The sequence below is a fragment of the Macrobrachium rosenbergii genome, chromosome 55, assembly GCF_040412425.1.
Source record: "Macrobrachium rosenbergii isolate ZJJX-2024 chromosome 55, ASM4041242v1, whole genome shotgun sequence".
Taxonomy (NCBI): Eukaryota; Metazoa; Arthropoda; class Malacostraca; order Decapoda; family Palaemonidae; genus Macrobrachium; species Macrobrachium rosenbergii.
Genome location: NC_089795.1, coordinates 65648610 through 65667760, shown reverse-complemented (window position 1 = coordinate 65667760; position 19151 = coordinate 65648610). Strand labels below are relative to the sequence as shown.

Here is a 19151-nt window from a genome sequence, read left to right as displayed (position 1 = left end):
GCATCATTACTGTACTTGTTTTTTCAACCCACTTAGGTAAGTTTCAGATACTCCCAGAAGGTATCCCTTTCATTCATATTCTTTTTCATATACTGTACACAGGACATATACACTTCTAATTTTCCTCTTGTAAACAGAGTACGGTGTATGGGGCTACTCTCATGGTGCCCATCTAATTGCTGGTTGTAGCTGTCTGCTATGTGACATCTGAAGATCCACAATACAGTATAACTCTCTCTCTCTCTCTCTCTCTCTCTCTCTCTCTCTCTCTCTCTCTCTCTCTCTCTCTCTCTCTCTCTCTCTCTCTCTCTCTCAATGACCTTTCACTAAATCCTAACTTAGTCTGGATACCAGGCTGGTTGCACTGTTGTTTGATTTGTAATACTATATGTTCATTATATCAAAATGATTAATCTTTTAATAGGTACAGTTTTTGGACCTAATTGTTTATCCTCCTGAAATTGTATAATTACAGTAATGCTTTAACATACTGTTGTTTAATTATGCAAAGCAATATTAGTAATTTTTAATGAGACATTGTTGGCAACTCATTCAATGAGCCATATACTGTATTTGATTCTTGTGTCAAGGTTAATCCTTCCTTCTATTTGAACTTCAAGGATCATGAGGAAATCAAGATTGAGAGAGTTGGCTTAGGATTATTGTGTACAGTACTTCATCTAAATCTGCTTCTGTAAGATAACCAAGGCTACCATGTCGTTGAATGGCATACTTGGCGGGCTTCAAGCTTCTTAGGGATTACTTCATCTGAATCATCAAAGCCAGCATATGAAGATGGAGATATTGTTTTCTGTGAGTACTGTACATGTTTCTTCAGTGTTTGCATTTTGATTGTACCTTCAGAATTTAGCACAGAACTCATAGACTGCTTTAGAAGCAAGAATCATCCTGGCTATGCCAATATGAAAAATATAGTTTTATATTATATATAACTTACCAAATAATTACATAGCCTATGTTTCTTACTCACACGGCAGCTAAAACTTTGAAATTCATGGTAGTGCTCTATTGTTTTAGTGTAGATGACAAGGTCCCACCCACTTTCGTGGAAGGATAGGTACAACACAGCTGAAGAGCTCAGTTCATTTCTGGCGGTTAATGACTGTACTTCAGTTATCTCAAGCAGCTTTGGTTTGAATTTGGTCACGGATGGTTGTTCTTAGTCTCCGTTTGGTGATGTATTCTTTGATCTTGGTAGCATTCATGCTATTTCCAAATAAGCTTAGGTTATATTAGACCTGTTTTTTCATAATTTTTACTTTTCCCAACAATGTCTGACACTAGTGCTTCTAGTATCCGGTTTTGTAGCAAAGGCTGCAAAATTAGGTTGACAAAAAGCGTCTTATGATTCCCACACAATCTGTAGTAGTTGCAGGGGACAGACTTGTTTGAGTGACTTCACCTGTATTGAATGCAGGGATTGAGATCATGGGAAGTGGAAAACTTTAAAATCTCATTTAGATAAGTTAGAGAGAGACAGAAAAAGAAAAGCAACAGTTAGAGCTGAAGCTAGGAATGTAGCTAGCATAGAGTGTACTCCTTAATCAGGAATAACCAATTTACCTGTTCTTTCTTCTACTCTATTGCTGTTTCCCCTTTAACCAGCCCTCTAGCTTTTCAGCTTACTCCTTCACCCAGCCCCCTTACTAAAAATCCTGATGCCATTGCCACCCTAGAAGCCTGTGTTGATCAGAATTTTGGGCTCATAGTTTCTACTATGGAACAGTTAAGTGCCTCAGTTAAAGTTCTTATGGATTAAGCCAGTGCTAAGAGTGCAAGTGCAAGTGAAGTGTTAGTGGAGGAGGTGTCTATCCGTCCTGCCGGCACTCCTAGACAAAGTTTGCTATCAAACTCCCATGCACCAGGGAGGAGGCATACTGGTAGTCCAAGAGAGGTCGATGGGGTTTGCCCACGGGTAGGCACCCCCTCAACCGAGCCTGTCAAGCAGTCCCAAGACTCGGTGGACAGCTGCTGGAAAGGCGTCCGAAAGGAAGTCCACGAAGTTTCTTCTAGTTCTTCAGACTCGGCTCGGACAAGGGGCTCCAAGGGCACTTTTATGAGGTATCGTCCCTTGAAGAGTCATGCAGTGGTTACAGACCACTCTTCTCTGCCTCCCCTGCAAGCATGTGAAGGAACCTGAGCATAGTCCTCAGCTGACCTGTAGTTTCTGGGCCAGCCCGGAACAAGTTTCTCCTTCCTGTACACCAGTATTTGTCGCCCAAGTGTCCATCTTGCTCATGCAAGCGCCCAGCCGTCATCTAAGTGCCCAACAGATTCGGAGTACTGTACCCAGTGGCTCCTGAGCACCCAGTGCCCATGCTTGAGTGCCCGGCGCCGCCTGTCAAACATCCAGCGCCACTCTCCGGCGACCGGCTCCATCTTTACAGTTAACTTCTACATCCACTCTTGGCTCCATGCTGCATGATTCTTCGATGGACCTGATTCAGTGCCAACTAGACGAGATTATGGGTCTCTTTCAGAAGAACCCAGCAATAATTCAAGACCCTCCTGACTTACCAACCTCATTGATTTCTTCTTCTTGGAGGTTTTATACCAGGCTTCATCTTCATCGCCTTTCGCTAACCTGTTTAGGTATTTCCTGGTCGCCTTTCTGTCCTTTTTCTTGCCAGCTGTCCCGGCTTCTCCTGCCTCCACCTTCTGTATGAGGAATCAGCCTGTAGAGGTCTCCAGGCTCCCCAAGATGGTTTTGTCTTCCTCATCCAGGAAAGCCTTGAGAGAAATGGACTTTTGGTTCTCGGACAAGAGAGAGCAGGGCAAGTCAGCCTTCTGCACTCCCCTGCTTGTCTTGCTTCTAAGAGATATGAAGCGTGCGCTACAGGAGAAGCTCCTTCCTTTGGAGTCACTGCCTGATAGACTCAAATAGACGGTCAGCTTTTGCTTCAGCCAAGGCCATGTTTTCTGCCACCGAACTTGACCACTTCATTAAGAATATGTTCAAGATATTCGAGGTCCTAAAGTTTTTTTAGACTAGACTGTGGGAGTGCTGGCAAAGAAAATTGAAGACTGCAAAGATATGGCAAAGGACTTGTCTGCAGACTGGCTAGGGTTTTATCCTGCGCCGATAAAGTCATTAGGGATGGCTCTATGGAACTGGCTTCATTATTCGCTATAGGTATGCTGAAGAAAAGAGAACTTTGGTGCTCTTTCACCACCAAAGGAGTAACTACCTCCCAAAGTCGGCACTTCTTTTTTCACCTTTGGACCGTATGCACCTCTTCCCTCAAGCCACAGTCCAAGAGATAGCCTGAGATCTACAGAAAAAATCCACACAGGATCTGTTAGCCCAGTCAGCCAAGTGCTTCAAGGATCAACCTTCATTTTCTGTTAAGTTGGCCTCGCCTTTGCAGTAACACCCATTTCAGGGCAGTAAGACAAGACTTCAGACTAGACCGTGTTCGTTCCAATTTGCATGTATCCTGTCCAGCCAAGAAGACTCCTCAAAACCCTCCTCTCGTAAGTGAGAGTCCAGTCCTCCTTGTGCCAGTGGGAGCAAGGCTCCTACACTTTTGGGAGAAATGGGAATCCAGAGGAGTAGATCAGTGGGTCTTGCTAGTCCTGAAGAGAGGATACTCCATCCCATTCAGGAGAATCCTCCCTTAGTGTCAACACCCATCGCATTGACAGCCTACTCAGTAGGCTCCGAGAGGCTTTCAGCACTTGCAGAAGAGGTATCATCCCATCTTGCAAAAAGAGCTGTAGAGTTGGTCGAAGATGTCAGCACTCCAGGGTTTTACAACTGTCTTTTTGTGGTCCCCTAGTCATCCGGGCGTTGGAGACCTGTCCTGGACGTCAGTGCCCTGAATGTCATCATTCAGAAGACAAAATTCAAGATGAAACAAATCAGTCAATCCTATCTCCCATCCAACAGAGTGATTGGATAGTGACCAAAGATATGGAGGACGTCTACTTCCAAGTCCCAGTACAACCAGACAGCAGGAAGTACCTCAGATTTGTGTTTCAGGGCAGAGTCTTCCAATTTCGAGCTTTGTGTTTCGGCCTCTCTATAGCTCCCCAAGTGTTCACTCGCATTCTCGCCCCTCTTGCGAAGTGGCTCCACGTCATGGGGATCAGTACATCCCCTCTAGTTAGACGACTGACTCTACACTCTCCATCAAAGAAACAGTGCACAGAGGACCTTCAGAAGACCTTACTTCTTGCCCAAGATCTGGGCTTATTCATCAATGTGAAGAAATCTTAATTGTCTCTGCCTCAAGTGATTCTATGTTTGGGGATGATAATAGACTTTCTGAATTTTTTGGTTTTCCCATCCCCCAAAAAGAGTGCAATCATGCCTTCAAACAGTCCGTGACTTCCTCATGCTCAAGTCCTGTCGGCCAACAGGTGGATGAGCCTTTTGGGAACCCTTGCATCCATTGAGAAGTTCGTAAGCCTGGGAGGCTTCACATGATGGTACTGCAGTTCTTCCTGAAGGCCAGCTGGAACAGGAAGATCCATCTGGACTCGTTTGGCTTTCCAGTTACTCCAGAAATCAGGGAGGACTTGAGATGGTGGCTTTCAGAAAGAAGACTTTTGGAAGGAAGTTGCTCCTTCCTCTGCACCCCAGCCTTTCCTTGTATTCAGATGCTTCAGATCTGGTCTCCAGAAGAGAAAGGATCTACATATCAGTGTGAGAGTTGAAGGCTATACACTTGGGTCTTCAATCATTCGCAAAAGTGACCTTCGACAAGACAGTAGCAGTGATGTTGGACAACACCTCCACTTTGGCCTACATAAAGAATCAAGGGGGCACTCACTCCTCCCTTTACAAGGCCACCAAGGACCTCCTTTTGTGGGCAAAGAAGAACCGCACTGTTCTGGTGACAAGATTCATCCAGGGAAAATTAAATGTGCTAGCGGATGGGCTAAGTCGGCGCAGACAGGTCCTACCCACAGAATGGGCTTTAGATCCACAGGCAAGCACCGACCTGTGGAAGTTGTTGGTGAAGCTGTCAATAGACCTGTTCGCGACATCAAAGAACCATCTCCTCCCGTTATTTTGCTCTCCAGCACTGGACCCTCTGGCATGGGTGACAGGTGCCATGCTCCAGAATTGGTCAAACCTAGACCTGAATGCCTTCCTGCCATTCAACATGGTGAGGGAAGTATGGCGATGACTCTGTTAGCCCGTTTTGACCACAAAGAGAGTGGTTCCTGGATCTCCTCAAGCTGTTAGTCCACTACCCCAGACTCCTTCCACAGAAGCCAAAGCTTCTCAAACAACCGCATTTCCACCGGTTCCACCACAACCTATCTGCTCTTGCTCTGACAGGTTTAAAAATGTCAGGAGACTCATAAGAGCGAGGGTTTTTCAAAACCAGCTGTGGAAGCAAATTGCTAAGTGTAGATGACAGTCTTCTTTCAGAGTCTACCAAGCAAAGTGGGCAGTATTCTGTACATTACCCCATGAATTCTCAAGGCAAACTGATCTCTCTCCTGTACAGCTCTCTGTTAGAGTTGCTGTAAGAGTTGCCATGAATCATTTATGGCCCATGGAAGTAATCTGAACACTTTTCCCGCAAAATTCGTTTAAACCGTATGGTGCAAAATGTTTATCGTCAGAGGACGATACCTGAATTTACTCTAAAGCTATAAATAGTCGTCATTTGATGACACCCGCTCACAAAGGGTTAAAAAGAAGGCCAGTATCATAAACTATTAGACAAACAGGCCTACCTTTCTCTTGCCAATATTTTGTGTTCTAGAGGACAGTTTACGGATGTGGATATAACTTTGGTATCATAATAAAGTTATTTTCATATTCGTGCAATGAAATTGTATATAGAATAAAATTTAAATGATAAGGAAATCTTGCAATATGAACAGTTGGTGAGCATAGGTCATGTGTTGCCTGGCCTATACCAGTGAGATCTGAAAGCCCATGATGCCCATTGTTTTTGTTTGATCTGAGTAGACTGTTTAATACAAGATTGTCGTTCGTGTGATTGTATTATTATGTTATTAACACAAATTGCCATGTTTATGATTTGTGTAAGAAGGTACAGGCAGTCCCCAGGTTATGTTGGCCTCAGCTTACATCGTTTTAAGCTTACGGAGCTTTTCAAATATATTCATAAAAAAATCTGTTCGGGTTACAGCGGTTGTTCTAAGGTTATGTCGTTTCAGTCTTACAGCCGCTGTGAGTAACGGAAGAATATTTGTATATTTTTGGAGGAGATTCTACAAGATCATGGATGGACACCTCACCAGAAGCAAGGTAAATCAATTGGGAAGTTTTCAAGACAGCCAGAGGATTAAAGATAAGATTTTCACCACTTAATTTCTAATTTTTATAAATTTTTAATACTGTACAGTGTTCCGGTTTACATCGTTTTCCAGCTTACGTTGTGCTTCAGGAACGGAACCCTCACGTAACCCCGGGGACTGCCTGTATTAGGGTTCTTTAAATATATAACCATTCAAATGTCTCTCCGAAGAAAAATTTTAATATTTAAACAATGAGCTAATAATATCATAATTGTTGATTGTCAGCCAGTCATGAGCTACACGCATGCATGTGCCACATCTGCACCCATGAGTGGATGGATGAAATTAAACCAACTATAAATACTTGGCTATGATGGTGAAGGTGGGTCCATTCCAACTCTAGTAAATATATGTGAATTCAACAAATATAAGTACAGTACTGTACATAGAACAGGAATAAACTTAAACAATTCTTCATGGACAACCATTAAAAAAAGCGAGTGATCTGGATGTAGCCCATTAGAGAATGATATGTTTATGATGCATATGTCCATCAGCCATTAAAAATAAAAAGTAACAATGATGTGTAATGTCATGTGTATTTCTGCCAAGTGGGAAAGCTTACAAAAAACATGAGTGGTTGTCCACTCATGCACCTTCTACCATACACTATTAAACTGATGAGTCATCCATATCAGCCAATTAAAAGCAATAAACAAAGTGATGTGTGATGACATGTTAAGTGACGTGCTGTTAAGTCAATAACAATCATGAAAACTACTCACTGTCTCTCTCTCCTCTTTAGCTTTGTAATTTTTTTTTTTTTTTGGAGGGGGGGCGTTATTTGTCGTTGTATGCAGTGAAAATTACTGTATGACAAAACACCAAGAAATAAAAAAATGAAAAATGATGGGGAGAAAGGGAAGTTAGGTGTGTGTGTGTGTGTGTTTCATAGGCTACATTTATGGATGAAGGTGTTTCTTACCAAGGTATTGGTTGTTCCCTTGGTAGCTATCTCTCTTTTTATTTTTTTGTTGCATATGATTACTGTATTTTATTAACAGGTACAGTGCAGCAATATCCTTTAATAAAATATAAAAAACAAACATGTTATAGGCTGTACCTATTTATTTTATATTTGTCATAGGAATACTGTTTGTATTTTCATAAAAGATAAAATTTTTGGTGCTATATTCCCTAACTACTTAAAAATAATGGTTACTAGCAAATATCTACATATGCAATTACACATTTGTTAATGTTAAGATTTTGTTCCTAGGCCTAGGCATGTCAGTTTTTCTTCACTCGCTAAAAATACATTACACTTAGCATTCACATTTCTATGCATTGACAGTTTTTGGCCAGGAAGCATATGAAGTTATCTACATATTCTTGCACTTCAAGTTACTTTATGAATGAATTAGTTATACACAAAAAGTAGAATAACAAGAAAATAACATTCTTAGTCAGTTAAGGAAAAATCATTTTGCACCATAAAGGCAGTTTGAACATAGCTTAAAACTTCAGAATTCAAAGAATAAATTTTGTAATTCATATTCGTATTTTGACATTTTTTATGACTTCTATTGTTATGTGTTGTGTAGTTATGATGACCACTTCAAGTGGCAAGTTAAAACACTGGCATTGACGGGACTGCTAATCTTATCACACTGTGGTTTGAGCTGAGTAAGGTAAAAAAAAATCAATTCATGACATAGATTACAGATTATACCAGTGCATAAAAGATATCATATTTATATAACAATAAGGAAAATAGTGTTAGCTGTGAATTCACAAACTTATTGACATGCATGGCATTGGAAATGGAAAAAAGTTTTAACAATATGTAGCAACTGGTATGGTGAGTCTGAGATTTTGGATGATACAAACAGAATCAGTTGTGTCACATATGATCATTACAGTAGTGTACAGTAGGGTGTTTCTTAGCACAGTATCAGTTGTTCTCTGTCTGTCTCTGTATTTCTCTCTCTCTCTTTTTTTTTTTGCTTTGTGTATGGTTATTTCATTACACGTTACAGTACAGTACAGTATTGTAATATCCTTTAATGAAATGTAGAAAAAGCATAAGTAAAAAAAAACATAAAACAAAAAAAGCTCAAGTGCCTGCCTACCCCTCTCCACCCATCCAACATTGCATTCCCACCCTCTTCCAGCCCAGGAAACTTCTTCCACAGCTACCCATCTTCCCCAACAACTCCTCTCTGCATGCTTATTCTTGTAAACAACATTACTACTGCTCTCCTCCCATCATGCCCAGTAATCTCTCCCGTATCAGGATTAATACAGCCAAAACCCTGCCAGGTAATGGAAGTTTTCAGGTACTGTATTACATGAAAATGCTGTACAGATGTAAAACAGCAACTTTGTACTCTTACTTCCCCAACCCTGTCAATACTGCATAATTGTTAACACTAAATATGCTTATAAACAAAAGCAGCTTAATTTAGTCTGCTTATCAACAGCACAGAATACAATGTACAGTACTGTACACACAATAAATTAACATTGTGCTGTATACTTTATATAAAATGTATAAAAAAATTAACATTGAAATTCTCTCTCTCTCTCTCTCTCTCTCTCTCTCTCTCTCTCTCTCTCTCTCTCTCTCTCTCTCTCTCTCTCTCTCTCTCTCTCTCTCTCTTGTAACCTGAAACTGCTTATGTGAGCTAGACTTAAAAATCTCTTTATTTATAAAGAATAACCCAGAAAGAGAAAGAGAAAGGCAAGCAAGCTCACAGCAATGTGATCCATACATATACAGTACATATACATAGGCACACATACATGGAACAAGTAGCTACTATTTAGTTTGGTACTTCCACATTGAAAATATGATAAACATTCATTCAAATATGGGCGTGTATTACAGTAATGTTATTTATTTTGTATGACATAGGAATTTATGAAATCCTTACACCATCTTACATACATCACTGGCTACTATAACCATAGAGCTTGGATTATTGTAAATCATTGTTTGAAGCTTTTGGTAAATATGTAATGCAGCATATATACTGAGTAACACAATTATATTAATTACATTACTGTGAGTACTGTTAAGAGAGAGAGAGAGAGCAAAACTACAGTTGTCATTACCTTGGAAAGATTACATTACACATTTGGGTCAGTTGATTACAAGAGCTTTTAAACCTGGAGGAGAGAGAGAGAGAGAGAGAGAGAGATTATATATTGTAGTTTTTAATTGGTTTCAAATGAATGAATGAACAGCAAACAAGGTCTAAATGCTGCTTAATTGTTTTGTTGTGTCTCGGACTTGTATAGACATGCAATACCTGTTACCCCAAAACACAATCTAATTTAATGGTTACAATTGAGCGAAAAGGGAAGAAGAACTAAATGCAGTGTCCAGTCTTTTTTTGTGTGTGTTATATTGACAAGCAATATCTTCAAGTAAATTGCTCTTTTGTAAGCAATTGTATTAGTCTTTCTACTTAATCTGTTAACCCCCATCTCTCTCACTTGTGTTGTGCATGATTATTTTGCTGCAGTTTAATAATATCCTTTGATAAAATGTAGTGTACATATATACATGTGTTTATCAGTAAACATACTGCATTACCTGTTTACCAAAGGTTTCAACCAATGATGTGTGATTGCATAAATTGATTTATGATGTGTTTTGGATAAGTGAGGATTTGTAAATTTTTGTATGCCATAACATCTAAATAAATAGCATGTGTATTTAAATACAGTATGCATGAATGGTATGCATATGTGTACGTATATACACGCACACACACTTGGCATACATATACACATGAACACAGTCTGGGACACTGATTGCTATAGATAGATAGATAGTGGGATAGATAGATATTTGGATATATTTATTGATTAATCAATTTATTTTTTACCCAGTATTCAGGAACTTTTACAAAGAAGTTCAGAATTTGTCATCGCAGAGATTTTAGGGTGTCTTGTGGGCATGTGATTTGGTTAAAATCAGTAAACTGGCAAATAGATAATTTTGTAAAGTGAAATTCAAATGCAAAATAAGCATGATATGCATGAAGGTAGAGACAAAATATGCAGGAAGATATTTTGCATCTGTATTCAGCAACCAAAGCATTGTTTTTAAAAACATGAATCAAAAATAATGGAAGGAAGAGCTTCAATTAAGGAATGTAACTTATAGCTCTTGATATACAGCGAATGCAGTTATGTAAGCTGTAAACAAGTTGCCCATGAAAAATTTTTCATATAGGGAGTATGAGTTAAATGCTTATAATGTGAGCAACAAGAGTGAACATGGGTCAGCTTAAGTGAGGATAAAACTTTTGATAGGTATTGTGAGCAGCAACCTTAATTTCGTGTTAAGGCTATAAAAATTGTATGGAGTATTGTCAGATGGGAGGGAATCTAGGGTAGAAGAGGTTTGTGATACTGTACTATCTGTCAAGAAAAATTGTCTTAACATATGCAATGTGGATATGATTGTCTTTCCCCTAGAACTTGAATGAAACTGCTTGACGTAAAAAAACTTATTTCAGGTAAAAACAATGTTTGTGTGCATCCCCATCTCGATATCGTGGTGATGGCGAGAAAATACATCATCCTGGATATCTAGTTATCAAATGCTTAGCAGATGTCACATTGGGAACAACTCTTCATCTTAGCTGGATACCAAATGATCGCCTGCGTCGTAATCATGAGCTGATACAAGCTAAGTAAGTGATCTGTTAAAGATAATTTTATAATCCTTGATTGTAGAAGATATAAAATTATTACAGTATCTAGAGACTTAAAATTGTGCTTTGTTATACAGTTGACATTCCTCTTATATTATACTTACACCTTTTGTACCCAACATATAAGAAACCTCAAGTGGTGAGTTTCATCATAAATTGCAACTGTGTTAATAGGATTTTTAATTCATTACTAAATTTTCAGCAGCAAAAAGCTGTAGTGGCAAAGTTGTTATTATTATTATTATTATTATTATTTATTATTATTATTATTATTATTATTATTATTATTATTATTATTATTATTATTATTATTATTATTCAGTAGATGAAACCTAATCCTATGGAACAAGCCCACAGGGGCCATTGACTTGAAATTCATGGTTCCAAAGAACATGGTGTTCATTAGGAAGAAGAGGAAATAAAGGGAAATGCAGAAAGAAGAGTACCACTTATTAAAAAAGAAAAAATTAATAAATAGATAAATAAAAATGTATCCCTTCACAAAAGATCCCGTCCACAGCAATTCGCTGCTGCCTAGCTGTAAGAAAATCTTGAAGTAAATCCTAAAGCATATCCACCCACCCCAAGATTCTGAAGTTTATATAAATAAGTGCCTTGTGATTTACTAAATCAAAAGCAGCACTGAATCTATTTGAATTAGTCTGCACTCAAAACCCTTATCAAGGTTCCCTTGCAAAGGGCATGTGAAGTCTAAAAGATCACAGGTACCTCACTGCTTCATGTATATATATTGATGTATCAGCTAACAATCCTTCAGATTCCACATACACGTACAGTACTTATATAGTGGCTTTAAAATAAGTTTTCAGCAACTTTGGAGAGCACAGAGAGAATAGAGATTGCCTTGTAGTTACTGGAGTCTGCAGATATGCCACTCTTTCGTAACAGGCCTGTATTACTAATCTTGCGCTCATCCACAAAGATACTACGTCAACATAAAAATCTACAGAATCTAGTAAACTTGGGAAACCACACACTAGAAACTCTTTTAAAAAACAAAGGGAAGAAACCATCAGGATCATCTTTGCCTGACTTATCAATATTATCCAGAATTTTCTTAACATCCCTGGACCAAAATGGAAATGTTGTAAAAATAGGTTCAGGATGACTAGTATCAGGGAGAGGGGTGCCCTCAGCTGATTGCTTAGCTTCAAAAGCTCGATGAAGCAGTTCAGCCTTTTCCCTAGGGCCGATAATTGGGTATTGGCGCTGATACATACCTAACAGAGGCACCGATAACTGAAAATCGGCGCTTTTCAACACCGATAACCCCTGAAAATTGCCAAAAAAGTGCTGAAAATTGCCAATTTTCGTTTATCAGCGATTTTCGGTTATCATCATACCCTCAGAAACAGAACCCTGCCGATAACCGGGGACTGCCTGTATATATATATATATATATATATATATATATATATATATATATATATATATATATATATATATATATATATATATATATATATATATATATATATATATATATATATATATATATATATATATATATATATATATATATATATACAGTGTCACCAACTTACTGCAGATTCGATCTTATGGCGCTTTTTCAGCGCTGTTAACGGTGTTTGACAGCACCATTAATGGCATTTTACGGCATTTTAACTTGATGTGGCTAAGTGTTTGTTTGTGAACCTCACTGATAGTGTGTACTGTAACGTTAGATATAGTGTTGTTAGTTACCCAAGTGTTGACCTTTTTGGGATTTTTGCTTTAAAGTTCTGCTTGTTAAGTACTTGATGATACAAGTCCATTTAAGTTAATCGGTCAACACCCCAGGTTAGCTAAGAGTTAAGTAATATCATGAAAGAAACAGTTGCATGCCCCAGAGGCACCTGGTGTGAAAAACGGGAATAACTCAGTAACTCAGAAGTTTGGGAAGGACAGAGAGGGTGCAAATTCCCAATTTCCTAGCAGTGCCCAAAGATATGTTCTTCCTTGAAAGAGAAATCTTATTTTGTAAATATGAGAAGAGACCGGGTGACATCCGATCTCGTGTCGTCCTTCCTCCCTCTTTGATAGAGAAAGCCATCCACGTGATACATGTGAGTCCCTATGCAGGACATATAGGTGTGGAAAGGTCCCTCAAGAGGGCCTGAGAAAATACCTCCTTTCCTGGGACTGCCTGGCTATCTGGGAAAGGAGAGTGAAAATGGCATGCAAGCATGTCTGGGGATCATTAGTAGTGCACCCAATGTGCATACAGACGAAGGTTACAAATACTGGTGTCATGTCTTGTGCTGTTGTGAAAAGAAAACATCATAAACATGTCTGTGTGCTTGCATTCCATGATCTTTTATTTCATTTTTTGTAGTTGATTTTATTCATGTCTATTTGATGTCATTTATTCTTTTATTCAATTTCTGTGATTTTACAAAATTATTCTGTCTTGATGATTAACAGTAATCTGGTTTTCACCTTGTTTTGATTATTTGAACTGCAGGTTATTTCAATCCAAATTTTAAGAAAGTTGTGTGTGTTACTGTGTGGAGCTAAAAATTATTTCATTGATCCTATATGATTCTCTTTTTTTATTATTATTATTGAAAAAAATCAGATCATAGCAATGTGATGCATGGAATTCATAACACTGTAAATTGCCAACTGTAACTGCCCAATTTGACCCTGGCTTGCTAAATTTGATTTTTGTTTTTGCATGAATTATTAGTAACATATGTCGGGAGGTATGGTACTCAAATGGCAGTGCACAAATAGCATTAAAAGTAAAAAAAAAATAGTGTTGTGAGCCCTGCAAGACACAGAACTTTGAAGGGTGGGAGTGGTAAACTGATTATATAGAAATTCATGTTTGAGACATAACAGAAAATCTGCTAGTTGTTCATATGTCTTTGTGATCAGAGAGTAATGAACAGATAGATACTGCTGAGTCATCGAATGCCATACGATCGTTGGGGTTTGCCGTGGGTAATTCAAATGAGTGCCATACATCGAAGACCCTTATTGGTTCCTTACCATTATAAGAGACCAATCAGCTGAGGTCTATGACCTAAGCAAGTTCAGTTTGAAGAGTTAAGATCAATAGGGGTTCAGCGGTCGTCGGACTAGGAAGCGCGTCTGAAAGGCAGTCATGGCACATGCCACCTCAGAGTACCTTCAGACTATAATTGCATAATGAGGTAGTGTAATATTAGCTACGGCCCTGTGTAACTATTAAGGAAAATACACGTGTTAATTGTATCTTACATGTTTCGTTTGTACTGGTAGAACCTTTACATGACCGAGAATCAGGTCATTATATATATATATATATATATATATATATATATATATATATATATATATATATATATATATATATATATATATATATATATATATGAAGTAATCTCAATTGCAGTAATATTGTTAAAGCTGAAGAAATGAATAAAGTGCAATCTGAAAAACATTTTGGAAAAAACACAAACTAACAAAATCAAAGTTTTACTTCACTTAAAATTTGTTTGTATATGTAAAGATAAACTAAGCTTTATTGATTTACAAAAACTGTAATGCCCAATTATGCTTCATTTAGCAGTTTTTAGTAATGATGTCAGTAAAACTCAGTCAGCTGATGGTTTTGAGAATGTGAACATTACCAGAATGCAAATGGCGCATGATTGTAATATTTATTTGTTAAATGATAAGGTGATGATAGTACTTGCTATTTAGTTAGATAAAGTAAATCAACAGTTTTATCAAAATTATCATGAATTTAGATACAGCTGTATTACTTGACTTTTACTAATGGATACTGTTAGTATTTCTTTAAACAGCAAACAAAATTCCTTTGATAATATTCATACAGGAACTGTTTTTATAGATTGTGTTAATAATGAGTTGTGGTAGTGTGATTGTTCTGAAGTACAGGTACAATACATAAATGCTTAGAATTACTCTTTATTTAACCAGACATCTCAGAATTCCTTAGCACCTGTTTGCCAGATAAAAAAAAAAGTGATACATTCATGATACTTATAAGTATAAATTTTATAGTGTCCAGCGAGCACATAATATTATGTAATTATACTATACACTCTAGTTAGAACTTTTAACAGTGAGAATAGATAATCACACATATTTGCAAAACCAAAAGCTTAAAAGTTCATTTATTTATTCTATTTTTTCTTGGGCTGGATACAATGAAATCCACTAAGTTGAGGTGCCAGTAAATCCAGAGAAATGTTCCTTGAACTTTAAGCATGGTTTAGCATTAAGAATTTATGCATAAGTACATGAATGTAATAGAATAGCTTTTTAAATATTAAGTGGGGAAGAACAGAAATTGATGTAAAAGTTTTTTTATTGCAAAGGTGCATTCTGTCTTATATTTTCAGTCAGGACGCCAGCAGTCGCAGTAATTCTCCTTATCCTACATCTGAATCAGAATCCTTGTCTGTTTCTTCACTGGTGTTGCATGATGGTACAGCAACATTTAGAAAGGTGTGTATTGAAATATGTTTATTCATTTTGCAGTAGCAACTTGGGTGAGGTACTAGAATATTTCAGTGAGCACAGTTAGTATGTTCCAAGTTACTTAACTGCAGTCTTTGAATGTTCAGTTTTCAGATTTTTAACATTTTCTTGAGAAAAGTATGATACTATCTTTAAGATAATTCACATTTGCAATGTTGTTAGCTAGTGCTTAAAAAGGGATTTTGACAAAGGAAAAATCTATTTCTGGAGAGGGGACCGTGTCACCCGGTGAAAAAGTCCATTCAGCACTTATTTCTAGGTAATTCCGTTGCTAGATACCAGGGAAAGCTAAATGAAATGCTGGAGTTACTACCCCAGAGCGAGCTCCATTAGATGGAGTCGTGTATGGAAAAGGGTGAACTACAAAAAACACGGAACCTTATCCTATAGAGATCCCAAAGTCAAAAAGTCCCACAGAGAGGTGCCGTTACAAACCCATGCACCACTCGCGGACAGTACACAAATCACCGCTAGCCGCATTCCATGAAAGCAACACCCCACCAGAATGATGTTTACTATGGGGACACGACACATGACAGAGGTGGGTCACGGGTGACACGGTCCCCTCTCCAGAAATAGATTTTCCTTTGTCAAAATCCCTTTTCTGGATCGGGTGCCGTGTCAGCCGGTGAAAAATTAACAGAGAAATAAATATCATTCTTAAACTGCAAGAGATAACAAAATGTAAGAACAGAAGACCAAAGGTCCACTAAAAATTTTAATTGCTAGCAATAATAACAAATAATGTACAAATGAAACTGATGGGAGCTTAAAATTAACATGACAATAAAAAAAAATACTTAAACAAAATAACTATACAAAATTGAAAACATTATAACATAAATGTGTCAATTAGACAAATATACAGATAACACGGTCAGGTGAGAAAGTCAAGGCACGCCTGACTGAAATGACTGTAAGGGGATAACTGAGGCAGTGGAGGAAGAATTGAATAGGAATCAGAAAGGGTACCAGAGGGAGGGACAACGTTCCCTGCCACGACTGCTGAGAATTTAAGAGCTTCTAAGGATTTCAAATAGTGACGTTTGAAAACCAAGGGTGACTTCCAACCAGTGTATTTGGTAAGATCCGTGAAATTCATGTAATGGAAGTAGTTAATGGAGGTGGCCACAGCTCTAATATCATGAACTCTTGGGACTGAGTCAGGATTAGCCTGCTTGATAAAGTAAAGGATTTGTTGTCTAATAGCAGACATAGAGATATTACCCCCTTCCCTGATAAAGAGAGGCCCAGATGAGATGTGAGAGGACCTGTCTAAATAAGCCCTCAATGTATGAACTGGACACAGGGACAGGTCTTGAGGAAGGGGGAGAATTTTCCAAGGCGACCACCTATTCTATGGATCTTCATTTTTGGCCAGGAATTTAGGGTGAGAATCAGCAAAACCTCCCTTGATGGAAGGAAGTCGACATGGTTGGGCTCCGTAGAGAGTGCAGACAGCTCTGAAATTCTAGCACCCGAAGCTAGGCTAACTAAGAACAACGTTTTCCTCAATAAGGAAAGGTAGAGACAAGACTGATTATCGATATCTGAGGCTAACTTCAACACGTCATTCAAAAACCAGGAAACCATATGTGGACGGATTACTGGTCTCAGTCGTGCACAGGCCTTAGGGATGGAAGAAAAGTAAGGATCTGTGAGGTCAATTTTGAAACCATACAAAAATACTTTTTCGTAAAGCCGACTTGACTGTAGTAACAGTACTAGAGGCTAAACCCTTCTCAAACAGTGATCTAAAAGGAGATTGCCAAATTTATGGTCATTACTGTAGCCTCAGATTCTTTCAAAAAGAGTGCTAGCTTCTTAATTGCTGAGTCATACTGCCGAAGAGTGGAGACCCGCTTATCTGATTCCAAGAACATGGTATTGACAGGATCAACGTTAGCATCCCCTTGAGCCGCAAGTTTCATAAAGTCCACAAAGCCAGGGCATTTTAAGTTTTTGAGGAAGCTGACACAGTCTGAGTTTGTACTACTTGTGTTAGTTTCGGACTGGGGATTTGGATGTGGCGAAGTTTCAGTTCCAGCAGAAGTGGAAACCAGCTGCTCTTTGGCCAGTAGGGAGCCACTAGAGCTACTTGACCCTTGAATGTCCTGAGTTTGTGAAGGACCATTAACAACAAGTTTACTGGATGGAACAGATAAATCTTCTTCCACCTGTTCCAATCCAATGACATTGCGTCCGTGAAAAGAGCTTGAGGGTCCAGGTTGGGAGCTACGTAATGATGAAGCTTCTTGTTGAGCTTGGTTGCGAACAAATCTACCTCCAGGCCCGGAACTTGGTTGCAGATCCAATTGAACGAGGCCCTGTCTGAGGACCACTCCGACTCGAGGGGAGTTGTCCTTGATAGAGAATCCTCACGACGTTCGGACCCCCTGCAAGATGAGTGGCAGACAGGTGCCACTTGTTCTTGCACGCCAAGGAGAAAAGTGCAATCATTACCTGGTTGATCCGGCTGGATTTTGAACCTCCCCTGTTTATGCAGTGGACTATCGTGGCGCTGTCCAGAACCAGCCTTATATGAATCTTCTTGGGGGGAAGAAGCTTCTTCAAAGTAAGGAAGACCGCCATGGCCTCCAGAACGTTTATATGGAACTGGCGGAACATGGGGGACCAAGTCCCCTGCACTTCTTGGTGTTGAGAATATCCTCCCCACCCGCTTAGGGAGGCGTCTGTGTGGATAACCAACGCCGGAGGAGGGAATTGCAGGAGGACTGACTTGGACAGGCTCTTGACAGTCGACCAAGGCCGGAGTCTCTTTTTCAAGATGGGAGGAATCAGAGACACCTTGTCTCTGAGGCTGATATTTGCTCGACTCCGCCACACTCTGTTGATATCTTTCAGTTTTACCTTCAGCAAGCAGATCTGTCACTGAAGCGAACTGAAGGGAGCCCAAAACTCTTTCTTGGGCCCGTCGAGAGGCTCGTTTGGACTTGAGAAACTGTCTGGTTGCTCTGGCTATCTCTTTCCTCTTGGGAGGAGGAAGAGAGAGCTTGTGAGAATTCAGATCCCACTGGATTCCTAGCCATTGAAAACAACTGCTCGAACCAGGCGGGACTTCTCCTGTTTACACGAAAGCCCAAAGATTCTAGAAAGTCGACCACCAAGGATGTAACCCTCCGGCATTCCTCGACGCTGGATGCCCAGATGATCCAGTCGTCTAGATACGCCAGCGTAATCCCTTGAGACCAGAGTTGTTGTACGACCGTGTCTGTCAACTTGGTAAAAATCCTTGGGGCTATGTTGAGGCCGAAAGGCATCACCTTGAAGGAATATGCCTGCCTTCCGAGCCTGAACCCCAGAAAGGGGAAGAACCTTCGCAACCGGGACGTGATAATAGGCGTCGGAAAGATCTAGCGAGGTGGTTACGGCTCCACGGGCAGTAGGGTCCGAACTTGGGAGACTGTAAGCATCCGAAACTTGTCTTAACGAATGTAGGAATTCAGACGGACAAGTCCAGAATTACTCTCCGCTTATCGGAACCCTTCTTGGGAACACTGAAGAGCCTGCCTTGGAACTTCAGAGTCCTCACTTTCCTTATAGCCTGTTTCTGTAGAAGATCTGCCACAAAGTCCTCGAGATCCTTGGTCGTAGCCTGATAAAACTTGACTGGTGGAGGGTGACCGTCGATCCAACTCC

General features: G+C 39.3%; 1 pseudogene; it reads left to right on the top strand.

The window, feature by feature from the left end:
• The first annotated feature begins 699 nt into the window (after window positions 1-699).
• The window catches only part of LOC136835352 (TBC1 domain family member 16-like), a 96207-nt pseudogene continuing 77755 nt past the window's right edge, over window positions 700-19151 (top strand).